Genomic DNA, 5,294 nt, shown 5'->3' on the forward strand with positions numbered 1-5,294 from the left:
AGAAGGCAGTCCCCACTGTTAGGTGTAGACCAGTAGCACTTCCTATTTGCCAAGAGGCCACTATAGAGATGTTATGGGGGGGGGGGATCTGCCAAGGAGGATGCAGTTATGGCCTCGAAAGAGTGTGTGGCAGCAGCAGTGTCCAATTCATTTCTTGGAGGCCGAATCTGCTGCCCTTGTAGATCCTGCCACCTGAGACAGTGACTTCACATTGCCTCATGAGAGGGCCGGCCCTGTTGCTCAGCTTGGAATGTGAATTGATCAGACTCATAGGGCTCGGTTGCATTATGAATTGGACAAAGACCCCACCACACCAACAAATTGCTATCTATCTTGGAATGTAAGTCAAATATCTCCATGTACAGGCTTTTATTCAGGTCTAAAGTCTGATGCTGAGGGATTATTTGGCTTATTAAGGTTTGTAGCCAAGGGGTGTCTCAGGAAATGGCATGCAGAGAGATGTGTCCCACAGTGTGTGCAACAGCAAGGATCATTCGATCTGTAACTTAAGGGTTATTTCTGATATTGGAAAATCAACCAACAGGAGGCATTGATGAATGGGATGGTCTTTACTGAGTTAGCACATGCCCTTATTGGATGTGGTTCTGAGTGAGTTTTTCTTCTGCATCTTTGAATATCTCCCTGTTATGTACAATATCTGAAGTAAGAAAGACAAAACTTTGGACTCTGTTTGAGTTACATACGTGAGTTTCTTAACACTCTGGGGGTGTGCTAATCATATGCATGTATGTATGTATGTATATAATGAGCAGATAAATGCAATATTTAAAGAAAGATTCCTCACCCCTGGCTTATAACAATCTTTCTGCTGGAGATTTTCCTCGGAATTAGATACAACAAGACAAGAAGGCTTATAAGAGATTGATGAATGAGCTTTAATGAAAACAGAGTGGACAGTTTGCTTTTACAGTAGACCCTGCCAAATGTTGTTAGACTACAACTCCCATAATCCCTGACCATTGGCTATTCTGGCTGGGGATGGTGGGAGCTAGAGTCCAAGAACACCTGGGGCCAAGAGGGAGGTTTCCCATCCATGAGATAAATCATGAGATACATTGAAAACCACACATAAACACAGGCTAAACCAATCAGGCAAAGCACTGTCTTTGCAAGGAATTGCTTGCATCTTCTTCTACCCAAGGGGAAAGCTTTTAACTCAAGAACTCTAAGTTCACATATGACAGATTGTGTAGCTTAGTGCAGAGTGGAGGCTTGCAGAACAGACTTGCTGTTTTATATATAAGAAGACAAAGAGAGAGACATATACATAATTTTTTTTAAAAGGAAGGCAAGAAAAGGCATGAAAATAGGCTTTTCAGAGGGAGCTGAGCATCCACAAGTTGCATTCTTTTCCTGTAGCAATGTGCACACTCAGCCTTTCTGAAATGTGAGTGCATGAACTCAGGCATGAGCTAGGATACCACAGTTCCAAATTCTGAGTTTTCAAGGGGGTCATCCATCTGGGTTTAGCAGGGGTATGAACAGATACCAAAACGGCCACCCAACAAAGACCTCTTTCCAAGGTAACCATAACCATCCCCAAAGAGCCCTCTGCCGTACCCATAGCCATAACCCCCAACAGCACATGGAGTGTTGCCTCCAACAGACACAGGCTCACAGCTAGCAGAGAGGATGGGCCCTGGGATGGTCAGGACACTGGGAGGTGGCTGGATCACGACCTCTGCTGGTGGGAGCTGGTTGATGCATGAAGGGATAACACCGTCCAGGGTGCCAAGGGATCCAGAGGATTCAACAGAGCCTCCATGCCCCCAGCCGAAACCTCCATGACCAAAGCCAAGGCCATAGCCAAGACCTCTGTAGCCATGACCTGCTGATCCAAAACCCACAACTGGGGTGGAGGCACAGGATGGGACAGCGCAAGATGGACCACAGTGAACCATGTTGGGTTGGTGGAGGTTAATCTGAAACAAAGTGAGAAATATCAAAAAGGGGAATGCAATATTTATACCTGGGGCAGCCAACCTGTTGCTCTCCAAATGATTTGGAATGCAAAATCCATCAATCAGGCCACATGCTCAGGAATGATGGGAGTTGAAGTCCAGATCATTTGGAGGAAACCACATTAGCTATTTATAGTGTTGTACAAACGCCCTCCCTCACTGTTACCCATAAGAAGAGCCCTTCTGGTACAAGATCATGACCTCTGTCAGAAGAGAGACAGCAGAAATGTGTCCATGTCAATTCTCATTGACGTCTCAGCAGCTTTCTATGCCATTGACCATGTTGTCCTTCTAGAGCGGCTGTCCAAGTTTTGCACTGCTTTGAGGTGATTACAATCCTACTTGGATGGTCATTTCCAGAGGGTGATGCTTGGGGATTCAATGTGGACTCCTTAGGGTTCATGTCTATCCCCTATGTCATTTAGTATCTACATGAAACTGCTGAGAGGAGTAGGGTGTCAGCAGTTTGCTGATGGCACACATCATCTGAAGGTATGAAAGTGGATGTGCTGGACCACTATTTTGCCTTGGTAATGTACTGGATGAGAGTCAACAAACTGAAGCTCATTCCAGATAGAAATGAGGCAGTTAGTGGGAGGTTCCCTAGACTGGGCAGATGGGAAGTTGCCTGCTCTTGATGGGGTTACTCTCCCTCTGAAGGAGCAGGCAAGTAGCTTGGGGGTACTCCTGGATCCTTTGCTGTTGCTTGAGGCTCAGGTGGTCTCAGTGGCGCAGAGGGCCTTCCATCAGCTTGAGCTGATGACCCAGTTGTGCAAGAATAGCCTAAGTCCTGTTGTTTATACTCTGGCAACCTCTAGGTTGGAGTCCTGCAACACGTTATACATAGGGCTGCTTCTGAAGATGGTTCAGTAACTTCAGCTTGGACTACTGCAATGTGCTCTACCTTTGAAGGTGACTCGGAAGCTGCAATTAATCCAGAATGTGGCAGCTAGGCTGGTGACTGGGAGTGGCCGCCGAGACCATATAACACGGGTCCTGAAAAATCTTCATTGGCAGTACATTTCTGAGCACAATTCAAAATGTTGGTGCTGACCTTTAAAGCCCTAAACAGCCTAGGTTTTGTATACCTGAAGGAGCGTCTCCACCCCCTTTGTTCAGCCCGGACACTGAGGTCCAGCACCGAGGGCCTTCTGGTGGTTTCCTCGCTGCGAGAAGCCAAGTTACAGGGAACCAGGCAGAGGGCCTTCTCGGTAGTGGTGCCTGCCCTGTGGAACGCCCTCCCAGCAGATGTCAAGGCAATAAACAACTATTTTACTTTTAAAAGACAACTGAAGACAGCCCTGTTTAGGGAAGTTTTTAATGTCTGATGCTGTATTGTTTTAATTTTCGGTTGGAAGCCGCCCAGAGTGGTTGGGGAAACCCAGCCAGATGGGCGGGGTATAAATAATAAATTATTATTATTATTATTATTATTATTATTATTATTATTATTATTATTCAGCCCAGTTGCTCACTGGAGCAAGACAGTTGGAGTATATTACACCGATCCTGATTCAACTGCCAATTAATTTCCAGGCCCAATTCCAGATGCTGTTTTTGACCTTTAAAGCCCTAAATGACTCAGGACTGCAACATGTCAAAGACCTCCTCTCCTCATATAAACCAAGCAGAGCCTGTGATCATCATCTGAGGGCCTTCATTTGCATATTTTTCGGTACCAGGCTAAAACGTTTCTCTTCAACCAGGTATTCGGCTGATTAACATTCTATGGCTTTTAAAATGTGGGTTTCTTGGGGGATGGTATTGGTTTATTTTTGTTTTATTTTGTATTTTGTATTCTCAGTTTGCACTTCCTTGTTGTGAAGAGCCCTAGGATCTTTGGATGAAGCTTGGTATACAGATTTAATAAATCCTCTCCATCCTCATCTAGTCCAGCACTCTGTCTCTCGGTGGCCATTCCTATGCCCCCATGGGAAGCCCACCATTATCAGGGGGGAGGATCCTGTTGCACTTCAGATGTTGGTGGTCTGTGAGGATGGAAGCTGCAGTAGAAACCCATCTGCAGGGCAATCAGTTCCCCAACCCTGCCCAACGTGAAGATCTTCATGGAAACAGCATCAATAATGACTGCAATGGCTTGGGAATGTTAACTGGTTTAATATGGAGTCATGAGAATTTTAGATTGTGCAAGATAGTAAAGTGTACTCTACCCACATGTTAGTTTCCAGGAGAAAAGAGCATAAGAAGGGCTTTGATGAATCAAAGCAAAGACATATCTAGTCTACTAGCTTTCCCCCCACAGTGGCAAACCTTGAGGAGCCCACAAGTATGACCTGAGTACACCTCCACTCTATATTGAGGACCAACTCAAGGGGCTGGTTCTGACCTTGGGAGGCCAACACAGATTATGTGCTATCATTCTGAAATGACACCTCTTACCAAAAGTCCTCTCTTCTCCAGCGAAGTTCAGTCGGACACACACTGCCTCTGATCTTTCAACCTCAGATAAAAGAGTTACTGCTCCAGTTGGCTTCTGTCTAATGATGTGCTACTCAAAGTAGGCCTGGTGAAATTGATTTATTCAAGTTTCTCATGTCCATTAATGTCAATGGGTCTACTTTAAGTATTGCTACCATCGTATACATTCCCCAAAGCTGGACTTACCTGGTTCTCTGAGGTACAGAAGGCAATGGAAAGGTAAGGGATCAAGTGAAGATGTCAGCATGCATCTACACTGTCTAATATAATGCACAAACCATTGAAAATACATTCATGAAAGCTGGGCTTACCTGGTTCTCTGAGAAGCAGAAGTCAATGGAAAGGTAAGGAATCGAGTAAAGAGCCCAGTGTGTCTTGAACTTTTATACAGTCCAGATGGCATCATCAGTGGTTTGGAGCCTCCCCTTCTTGATTTTTAATTTAGATACCAGTCTTCCTTTGTTTGTAATGTAGCTTTGCTTTAATAAGTCCATTTTTTTTTAATAAGCACAAAGAAAGTTGTGGGTATTTTTAGGTTTAATATTTTTATTAAAGTCTTTTTTTCATGATACAATAATATATAGAAAACTAATATGAAGAAAAACAACAGTCACAGAGAGTTTTAAAAAAGAACATGGAGTACTCTCTAAAAGGTAGTGCTTAACTCTTACCACCCACAGAAGGTGGTACCCTTCCCCAGCTCACACCTGAGATCTTTGCTTTCTCCTCCCAACCTCTCACCTTGGAAGGCCAAGATTTCCCTCCCTCTCACCCAACCTCCCTCCATCAACCATCGACTACTCCCAGGAAGGCTCAATCCCTGGACACCAATAAAGGCCCTGAGCAGAGGACACAGCTGGAGTTCCAGCTGGA

The 5,294-nt window shown here is 44.8% G+C and overlaps 1 long non-coding RNA gene across 1 annotated transcript; it reads right to left on the minus strand.

Moving 5' to 3' along the window:
* Window positions 1–872: 872 nt before the first annotated feature.
* LOC310694362 lies at window positions 873–4,779 on the minus strand. Its single transcript, XR_014519622.1, has 2 exons — window positions 4,733–4,779; window positions 873–1,943 (listed from the first exon to the last, which is right to left on the minus strand). It is a non-coding gene; the product is annotated as an uncharacterized lncRNA (long non-coding RNA).
* Window positions 4,780–5,294: the final 515 nt, after the last annotated feature.

Source organism: Podarcis liolepis (genome assembly GCF_965112155.1).
Source record: "Podarcis liolepis genome assembly, chromosome: 15".
In the NCBI taxonomy this organism is placed as follows: Eukaryota; Metazoa; Chordata; class Lepidosauria; order Squamata; family Lacertidae; genus Podarcis; species Podarcis liolepis.